The sequence below is a fragment of the Anguilla rostrata genome, chromosome 8 (genome assembly GCF_018555375.3).
Source record: "Anguilla rostrata isolate EN2019 chromosome 8, ASM1855537v3, whole genome shotgun sequence".
NCBI lineage: Eukaryota > Metazoa > Chordata > Actinopteri > Anguilliformes > Anguillidae > Anguilla > Anguilla rostrata.
Genome location: NC_057940.1, coordinates 25,012,477 through 25,023,505, shown reverse-complemented (window position 1 = coordinate 25,023,505; position 11,029 = coordinate 25,012,477). Strand labels below are relative to the sequence as shown.

General features: G+C 51.3%; 1 protein-coding gene and 1 long non-coding RNA gene across 8 annotated transcripts in view; one reads left to right on the top strand and one right to left on the bottom strand.

Moving 5' to 3' along the window:
- LOC135261212 (microtubule-actin cross-linking factor 1-like) overlaps nt 1-11,029 on the bottom strand; it is a 97,148-nt gene that overhangs the window by 65,023 nt on the left and 21,096 nt on the right. The window lies entirely within an intron of this gene.
- LOC135261225 (uncharacterized) overlaps nt 375-11,029 on the top strand; it is a 96,067-nt gene continuing 85,412 nt past the window's right edge. Inside the window, exon 1 of the long non-coding RNA XR_010331857.1 lies at nt 375-563. This is a non-coding gene — a long non-coding RNA (uncharacterized LOC135261225). The remainder of the gene's footprint in view (nt 564-11,029) is intronic.

The window sequence follows — 11,029 nt, the reverse complement described above, 5'->3', positions numbered from 1 at the left end:
CGCCCTGGTGGTGCACGGGGGTCAGGCAGAGAGGACAGGGAGGCCGGTCCGATGATTACGACCCCCCCGTCTCTCTCCTCTGCAGCAGAGATCAGGGGCGGTCAGGGGACTGCAGCGGGGAGAGAGAACTACCTGATCAGGAACTGGGGTATTGATTGAGCAGCAGCCTGCGACACAGGCTGCTCACCCCGCTGCGGTCAGCTCTGCCCCTTCCCTTCCGTCTCCACAGGCCAGGAGCGCTTTCTGCCAACAGCACATATTTACACAGAAAATCTTTTTTTAATCAGCCCCCCCGCCCCACTCAAGGGACCCAAGCAATTAGCTCCTCTAGACAGACCCTTCCCAGAAGCCTTTGAGGCAACAGAGCAGCACACTGTGTTCAACGTGCCCACGCACTTCAGAGCCATAATGACAGTGCACCTTTCAGCACCTGGAAACAGGGCAAACAACGGCAATCCACGGAGGATGAGTCTGAGTGTGTGTGTGTTTGACTGTGTGTGTGTGTGCGTGCGTGCGTGTGTGAGCGTGTGTGTGTGTGTGTGCGTGTGTGAGCGTGTGTGTGTGTGTGTGAGGGCTCCTGAGAATGTCTTGTGTTTCTCCGCCTGCACCACTCACTCCTCCTCTCTCCCCACCCCAGGAGGACAATACCCACAATGCATTTCAACCTTAACTCCCCAAACATCTCCCATACAGCACAGCTTTGAGCTGACTGCATAACACTCTGACATATTTACTCCTTCGTGTCCCCACAACCTACGACACGGTCAAATTTACACACAACACAACCCGTTTCACCCTGGCATGACCTCTCCTCCACCCCTCCATCTCTCCTGCTCTCCCACTCCCTCAAGCACACTCATCTACACAACATTTTTAAGTGATAGCTATATCATATGCTGAATTTGAAAAGGGAACTAAAATATTTTGTATTAGATTTCTCAGACATTTCTCCAGAACCACAGATAAAAGCACAGAGCACAAACACAGTGTGAATGGCCTGATGGGGTCACCTGCAGGGCCTGAACTGACTATGGAGCACATCGCTATCAAGCCAGCAGGGGGCAGGAGAGGTGAAAGAGAGGGAGAGTGGAGGAGAGGGGAAGAGAGAGACAGAGAGAGAGAGAGAGAGAGAGAGAGAGACAGACACAGAGAGAGAGAGAGAGAGAGAGAGAGAGAGAAGAGAGACACAGAGAGAGAGAGAGAGAGAACAGAGAGAGAGAGAGAGAGAGAGAGAGAGAGAGAGAGAGAGAGAGAGAGAGAGAGAGAGACACACAGAGAGAGAGAGAGAGAGAGAGAGAGAGAGAGAGAGAGAGAGAGAGAGCACAGTCCTCCGCTCCCCTCGGTTCTGAGAAAGATAGCACTCATTCAGCTCCGACAAACAGCACCCCTCTTTGAACCGCTTCCTCCCTCCTCCCCTCTTTCAGACCTTTCCCCTAGCCCTTTGTTGCGTTCCCTCTTTCCCCCTCCCCTTCCCTACGCCCCCATCCCCCCATAACCCCCCACCCCCCCCTCGATGCTGCAATCCGGGTGATCGTCGCACGTCTGTGATCCCCGGCCAGCCCTGCCAACCCACGGCCCTGTGCGACCCCGGGACACGTAACCGTGACAACGCACACAGGCCGCGGTTTGAGAGAGGCCAGGCCGAACAGAGGCAGCCAGGCCCGGCCGAACAGAGGCAGCCAGGCCCGGCCGCTCGGGACAATGGCCGGCCATCGCGCACGCATTCCCACATAACGCCGCCCGCCGAGCATCAGGCTTAGCAGCACGTCTGACACGCCAGCCGGCCGCCAAACCAGGCCCGGCGACCGACAAGTACACGCGAACAGAGGGAGCCAGGCCCGGCCGAGCAGAGGCAGCCAGGCCCGGCCGAACAGAGGCAGCCAGGCCCGGCCGAACAGAGGCAGCCAGGCCCGGCCGCTCGGGGACAATGGGGCGGCCATGCGCTGCACTGCGATTCCTCATATAACGCGCCCGCAAAGAACATCACTTTAGCAAAGTACAACGTCTGCCACTGACTGGCTCAGTACCCAAAAAAAACAACGCAGTTCATAGCCAGTTCAGCTAGTGGTCACAGCATAAGGCAAAAGAAATTCAACAATACCACCACCCCCACCCACACTTGCAAAAAAGATCTTAAATTTTGTGAAGAAATGATGAAAATGAAGAAATAATGATTGCTCTAAATGCTACTGTAAATACTTTCTCATGAACTAGCTTTAAGCCCAGCAGACAATTGAATTTGCAATACATTTGGAACTGAATCAGTGCAAGGACACACTACAGGAAACCAGGGTATACTGGCTACCATGGAGACCTTGGCCCACTTCAACTCAGCCCCACACAGGGGATACACCATTACTGAAGGAGCAATATAAGAGAGCAGGAGAGAGCTGCAGAGAGCAGGGGAGAGGAGGAGAGAGCAGGGAACAGAAGAAAACAGAGGAGAGCTGCAGAGAGGAGGAGAGTACTGCTATGGTACAGATAATGGTAGAAGGCTTGAGGTGCTGGAAGGAGAGCTGAGTAATAGCAGCAGAGTGAGAGAAGGGCAGAGGAACTGAAACAGCACCACTCTGCAGTACAGAAAGGGGGATTTTTAGTGAGTCACAGTTCCGATGACATTTCATTAGACGTGTGCCCACTGCAGCACACCCGGTAGGCCCGAGGATCAGCCCCCTCTCCCTGACATCACGGTGCGAGGGGTCAGAGGTCACCCAGACTCATCAGACAAGGTGGAGAGAGGCAGGGGGATCAGATCTCCCATCACTCTCCTCACCCGAGGGAGAGATTGGCCAAAGGCGTTTCCGTACGCGATGACAGCACTCTCTAAATTAAAGTGCGTAAGGGAAACGGCGTCGCAGCTCAGTCGTTTCTGATAGGCAGTTCATTACCTCCTGCATTCCGCCCCATTTCTCACTGGTTGCCATCACTGGTCTCCATTCTCCAGAGGGGCTTCATCACCTGGACCCCAGCCCTCCAGCCCCCAGCCCCCCAGCCCCCCAGCCCCCCAGCCCCCCAGCCCCCAGCCCTCCAGCCCCCCAGCCCCCCAGCCCCCCAGCCCTCCCTCTCCTTCTCCCTTCCTCTTTCTCTCTCATCTTGTTATGGATTCAGCTTAAATCAGTGTTTTATGTCTGAAGTCAGTCCTACCTGGTTACCAAGTATTTTCAAGAAAGGCGCACACATGCACACACACGCACACGCACCCACACACACACACATCCCCGCACCCACGTGCATACAGACGCACATACACAAACACACACACTCATACGCATGCCCACACACACGCACACACACACACACACAGGCAGGCGCACACACACACACACACACGCTCACGTTACATCCTTTCCCTCCCATCTCACTTTGCATCCCATGCAAAGAGCCCGGTGGCGATGGAGAGGGAGCGGGCGGGTGGAGACCGGCACGCCGCCCGCGGCTACGTCTGCGCTCGCCGCGCTAATCCCCCGCTCCCCCCCCCCCCCCCTCCCCGGACCGCCTCTACATGCTCTCCTCCCCGCAGGGCCAGGAGCACCCGGCCGCGCAGCGCTGCAGAGCAAGGGAGCGCCCGCCATGCTGTACCTGCAGCCAACAACCGCATTAACACTGTCACTCACACACACACGGTTATTGTCCACAGATTTAGCCCTGGCTGCGCACCAGCATGGGAAACTGCCACTCCTGAATGTTACTGATCAATACAAAGCCGCCCTTAGCAGAGGGGGAAACTTGCACTCTCCTCCATTCCTTGGTTTATGGTTCAATGAGTTTAAGAGCACGGAAAATTAAAGTGAATTTGTTGAAGCTTCTGTTGAGCAGTTTTACACTCTTGTAGAAATGTAAACCCATTTTACATCTCGCCATTCAGTCACCATTTACAGAGGCAAGCAGAGACACAGACGGCTCTTTTCATGGGATCTGAGGTTACACCACTAACAGTAATGAGATCATTTCACTGGAAAGGTGTGTGTGTACATAATGTGTTATATATGCTATACAGGTTTGCAGACGTCATGAGCAGCTGTGAGGTGTGCTACCTCATCAGCAACCACACCCGCTGCCCAAACACACAGACACACACACCCGCTGCCCAAACACACACACACACTGCCCAAACACACACACACACACACACAACCAGACTAAGACGTGCCGGAGCAGGAACAGCACCATCATTATCTCCACTAGGTAAAACAAGATGCAGCTGGCGTCTGCCATGTCTGCCATGTTCCAGAAATCCTTGAACACACACACACACACACACACACACCCACTGCCCAAACACACACACACACACAGATTCCATGCATGTGCTGTCACATACATGCACATATGCACGCACATGCTCACAATCAAGCAAGCATTATACACACACACACACACACACACACCTTCACACACAGCATCATCAGCACCACTGCTCTCCATGCATACACACTCTCAGCTATGCAGTCTGAAACACAACCGAACCTGCAGGAACACAAATGGCCACTGCAGCAGGTACAGACACACACTTAGGGCAGTTTCCCCTCTCGCTGCAGCAGGTACAGACACACACTTAGGGCAGTTTCCCCTCTCGCTGCAGCAGGTACAGACACACACTTAGGGCAGTTTCCCCTCTCGCTGCAGCAGGTACAGACACACACTTAGGGCAGTTTCCCCTCTCGCTGCAGCAGGTACAGACACACACTTAGGGCAGTTTCCCCTCTCGCTGCAGCAGGTACAGACACACACTTAGGGCAGTTTCCCCTCTCGCTGCAGCAGTACAGACACACATTAGGGCAGTTTCCCTCTCGCTGCAGCAGGTACAGACACACACTTAGGCAGTTTCCCTACTGTACAGCAGCAGGTCAGACACACATCTGTAGGGCAGTCTTCCCCCCGCTGCCAGCAGTACAGACACACACACTAGGGCAGTTTCCCCTCTCGCTGCAGCAGGTACAGACACACACTAGGGCAGTTCCCTCTACGCTGCAGCAGGTACAGCACACTACATCCACAGGTCCACACTAGGGCAGTTCGTCCCTCCGCTGCAGCAGGTACAGACACACACTTAGGCAGTTCCCCTCCTGCAGCAGTACAGACACACCTTAGGGCAGTTCCTCCGCTGCGAGTACAGACACACTAGGCGTTCTCCGCTGCAGCAGGCTTCTCACGAACTTAGGCAGTTCCCCTTGTGCAGCAGTACAGACACACTTGGCAGTTTCTCCTGCGCGTACAACACACTAGGCAGTTTCTCCGCTCGCAGGAAGCCCATAGGGCTGTGCAGGGCACCAGGGTCGGAATGCATGCTTCAGCCGATGGCGTGGAGCAGGACACAGATTTTCTCACGCATTAAGTTCTTTAGGCAAGCTTCTTCCCTGCAACTGACCGGCTCTACCACCGCACAGCTCCCATCTGCACCACGCAGAGAAAGCACGCTGCATTCATCAGGGCCTGTGGCTTCACACCCCAGCATTCACAAATGAAACGTGCACAATATCATTCTCACAGAACTCAGAAAGCTTTTTTCTCCCCCACACCCACAGAGCTGTAGAAATTCGCATAAATGTTTTTACTCTGGCTGGCCCTGTCTGCTGGTCGCACCTTCCATCAGCTTTCTGCTGTGACGAGACAGTAGCACTATAAAACCCGGATGAATCGCTACTCACGCAATATTTACCCCTGAACACAATGGAACAAGTCAACCGAGACTCACAAGTGAAAGGTTTAAAAAGCACATCAATAAAAAAGCATGGCAAAATATGCCAACTGTCTGCTTTGCGTTTGAGTGTATATGTGTGTATATGTGTGTTAGCATGTGTGTGCATATCCACGAGTCTGGGCCCGCGGTGTCTTTAAGACGGACTCAGACGGGTGAGCATGGCGGTAACTTCCCCTTCCCTGCTCTCTCAACCCCCCCCCCGCCTCTGATATTTCAGGAATGTGTTCCCAGCAGAGCCTCTACTTCCGTTCTGCTGCGTCACCACTGACAACGTCTTCCAGACCGAACGCTCAGGCCAAACACGCTGTACGGGTCTACAGACACTGCAGGAACACAAGCACAGATTCCCAGCACACAGGCACACTGACAAGGAACTGAAAGCGTACACACACCGGCACAGTGCTCTTATTCACACGCATGCGCGCACAGACACGCGCACGCACACAGATTAAAGTCATCCAGTCTGGCAGGTCGTGGACTACTAATTCACAGACAATCTGCAATCTGCTGCTGGGTGGGGGTGGGGGGGGGGTGGCAGGGGTTTGGCACATAGCTCCAACAGACTGAGCAACTCATCGAGTCCAAAGCGGCTTTCTGAAGATGTAATAATAGTAACAAATGAATATTTATTATATTTATTATATTAGTGAGTTTAGCAGGCATTACCCACTTGGCAGTCTCTCACTCGCAGCGCTCCACACCCCACTGGCCATGCCACAAACCACCTGCCAGCGCGCACACCCCACACACACAGACCACGAACACACACACACACACACCACACACACACACACACACACACACGACACACCACACACACACACACACTGAGACACACACACACACACACACACACACAGAGACACACGCGCACGCACACACACACACACACACAGACGCAGGCGCAGACACACACGCCACCAAACTGCTCCACACCGTCTATCGGGGCAGCATTGCCCAGGGTGGCGATTAGGGGCCGGGGATTAAGGGAGAGACAGTGTGGAATGGCTGGATTAAGAGAGGAGGGGAGAGATTATGAGGGACAGAGCGCAGACAGAACAAGTTTCCCTTCTGACCTGGAGGGGGTGCCATTTCCCTACCTCTCCTAATCCCCACATATGCAAAGTGCATTGGCAGGGTGGAGAAAGTTGGACAGACGCATAGATAGAGATGTGTTAGACACACATGCACACACGCACACGCGCACACGCGCACACGCGCACACATGCACACATGCACACATGCACACATGCACACATGCACACAAATGCATGCGCGAAATTTGTCAAAATTACTAGTTGCTTGCTAAAGTGTCTGATGAGGAACACTGGAAATAGTAGACTGGTAGCGTTCGATGTGAGAAAATCCTGTTACTTCCAGAGCCAATAGTAAGGGAGATAAAGTCAACAAATTAAAAAAATGAAATAAACACACATGAAATTCATATATATTTTTAAAGAACACTGATAATTTATGTTAGTGATTTCCTGTAATGTGCAGTCGCAACATTAGAGCCTTTGAAAATAGACTGAAAGTTTCAAAGCTCTTATTTAAAAGGTAGCATTTAACATTTCAATAAAAACGAATCAAAAAGAATTTCAAATTGTCATTACTTATTTCATGGTACATTCATATTTCTTTTTAAAAAATCAAAGAAAAAATCGTTTTCCAAAACAAATGACAAAATAACAAAAAAATTCTCAAAAACATTAATCGCTCAGCACTAACACACACACACACACTCACACTCACACACACGCACACACAGAACACAACATGGTACAGCCTGTTACTTGACAAAGCCAAACTGCTTCAATTAGTTAATTAGCTGAACACATTTACACTAGTGCAGCTCTTAAAAGGACAGCAGTAAAATACATTTAATCTCAATAAGAAATTCTAATTGAAAGAAAAGTAAACGTGTAATGACTGGGCAAACTAAATACTACACAAAGAGCGAAGATTGAAGCAATAAATCTGACATGCTGGACAAGCCCACAGGCTGCTGATTCGGATACCCCTCGCATGAAGTAGCCTGAAGTGCAGCAACCTATGTTAGCTTAGCAGGCTTCCTCACCCTGCTTCCTGTGAGTCTGCTATTACTGAGGAATATTAGCATTTTTCCCAGCCTGTGCTAGACGCTTGATCCAATAGTATGGCTGAGTGAGTGTCTGCAGATGAGCCCAGCTCTCCTCAGCTCTGATAATCATTCTGCCCTCACTGTACACCTCCCTCTCCCATACGCAGGAAAGACAAAGGCCTATGAGGGGCTTAGAAGAGCATGGCAGTGTGTGTGTGTATGTGTGTGTGTGGAGGACGGGTACAATAAGTGCGTTCCATGAAGTCTGTGGTCATTACATGACTGTTTCCAATGGCCTAGATTAGTATTGGTTTGTACAGTTATAATTACTTAAATTACAGTTTAAGGGGCTATAGTTTTTTCCTGTGGTTTGTAGTAGGCATGGAGTGTGTATTCTTTAACTTTCATTTATTTGTTTTTCTTTTGGGTGGGTTGATTTTTTTTATTTTTGTGTGTGTGGGGTTTTTGGTTGTAATCTTTGTGTTTTTGTTTTGATTCTATTGGTTTTCTTAATTTTTATGTTTGAAACATATGTGTAACAAGAATTGTTTTCTCATTTAACTGTTAAAATAGAGGGAAATCAAAGGTTAAAGGTCTCTCTCTGTCCCTTTTTCTTGGTCATCCCTCTCTCCCTCTCTCCCTCTCTCCATTCAATAGCATCATATTGCTGTCCCTAAGAATGATTTGGTTCAGTGAAAATCATCCATAGGAATTCATACAATAAACAGACTATCAATACCACATAATTGTTTATTTTTCTTTTCTTTTCAAAATAAAAAACAAGCGATTAAAAGGCTTAAAATGAAATCAGTATACATCCTCTACGGCATCCAATGTCTCACAGCCCCACATAAAATGTTTCAGTAAAGGAGATCACATGAAAGAAACGTCTGTTCTGCAGCATGGCAGGTGAGAGGAAGGTCCTTTTTTCCAGACGACACACTGACTGCTGGAACTGTACGGGTCTGAGAAACAGCTAAAATAGAACGGCTAGGTATGTGAACATTTGTCCACAGAGTAGGCTCATAAAGCTTCTCCGAGACAGGGACACATTCACACAGAAATGAGCGAGACAGACACACACTGCATTGGCGCCAGTGGCTGATGCAGTGCACTTATGTTCCTGAGCTAGAAACCCCGAAAAAAGGGTAAAATAAGCATAAACACGTGTGAAAATACACTTTCTAAGCAGACCTGGGTCAAATACGTATTTTTTTTGGATTCAAATACTTTTCCACGCTTTACTGATCTTGTCTGGTGTATTTGAACCAATGAAATACTGTCAAAAAGTGCAAACCCCACCTTCTGGTAATACTGGCAGGCTAAGTTGCACCAGGCAAGATCAACAGAGCACAGAAAAGTATTTGAATCCAAAACAAATACGCATTTGGCCCAGGTCTGCTTGTAAGCATTTTTACAAAATGTATGTAAAAATGTAACTATACCAAAAAATAATCAACAAATCAAACAATATTGATGAAAAAGAAATTCTGGGCTTTTCTCTGGCGAGACACTGGCCACACCTGTAAGCGTACACACTCACACACTCTCACACTCTCACACTCTCACACACACTCTCACACACACTCTCTCACACACTCACACTCTCACACTCTCACACTCTCACACTCTCACACTCTCACACACTCGCACACTCGCACACTCGCACACACTCACACACTCACACACTCACACACTCACACACTCACACACTCCATCGCTGCAGGCTGTGCTGGCTCAGGGGGCAGGCCCTGAATCCTGATCAGATACAGAGGCGATAGCAGACGGGCTGGGGGGGCGTTGGGGGACGTGCCAGCAGAGCTCAGCGCCAGGTCCAGACTCGCCCAGCGCACCGGCTACCCTCTCCACCAAGGGGCCCCGACCCGCAGAGCAGGGGGCCCCCAGACACATCGCCAGGCCCCCGGAACCACACCAGCCCAGCGTGACCCAGGGTGTGAGCGGCTCCCACCACAGATATGAGCTCCTCCATGCTGAACCTGGGTCTGAGTGGTTCACACCACAGATATGAGCTCCTCCATGCTGAACCAGGGTCTGAGCGGCTCACACCACAGATATGAGCTCCTCCATGCTGAACCTGGGTCTGAGCGGCTCCCACCACAGATATGAGCTCCTCCATGCTGAACCTGGGTCTGAGCGGCTCACACCACAGATATGAGCTCCTCCATGCTGAACCTGGGTCTGAGCGGCTCACACCACAGATATGAGCTCCTCCATGCTGAACCTGGGTCTGAGCGGCTCACACCACAGATATGAGCTCCTCCATGCTGAACCTGGGTCTGAGCGGCTCACACCACAGATATGAGCTCCTCCATGCTGAACCAGGGTCTGAGCGGCTCACACCACAGATATCAGCTCCTCCATGCTGAACCTGGGTCTGAGCGGCTCACACCACAGATATGAGCTCCTCCATGCTGAACCTGGGTCTGAGCGGCTCACACCACAGATATGAGCTCCTCCATGCTGAACCTGGGTCTGAGCGGCTCACACCACAGATATGAGCTCCTCCATGCTGAACCTGGGTCTGAGCGGCTCACACCACAGATATGAGCTCCTCCATGCTGAACCTGGGTCTGAGCGGCTCACACCACAGATATGAGCTCCTCCATGCTGAACCTGGGTCTGAGCGGCTCCCACCACAGATATGAGCTCCTCCATGCTGAACCTGGGTCTGAGCGGCTCCCACCACAGATATGAGCTCCTCCATGCCTAACCAGGGTCTGTGGGGCTCACACCACAGATATGAGCTCCTCCCTGCTGAACCTGGGTCTGAGCGGCTCACACCACAGATATGAGCTCCTCCATGCTGAACCTGGGTCTGAGCGGCTCCCACCACAGATATGAGCTCCTCCATGCTGAACCAGGTCTGAGCGGCTCCCACCACAGATATGAGCTCCTCCATGCTGAACCTGGGTCTGAGTGGCTCACACCACAGATATGAGTCCTCCATGCTGAACCTGGGTCTGAGCGGCTCCCACCACAGATATGAGCTCCTCCATGCTGAACCTGGGTCTGAGCGGCTCACACCACAGATATCAGCTCCTCCATGCTGAACCTGGTCTGAGCGGCTCACACCACAGATATGAGCTCCTCCATGCTGAACCTGGGTCTGAGCGCTCACACCACAGATATGAGCTCCTCCATGCTGAACATGGGTCTGAGGGCTCACACCACAGATATGAGCTCCTCCATGCTGAACCTGGGTCTGAGCGGCTCACACCACAGATATG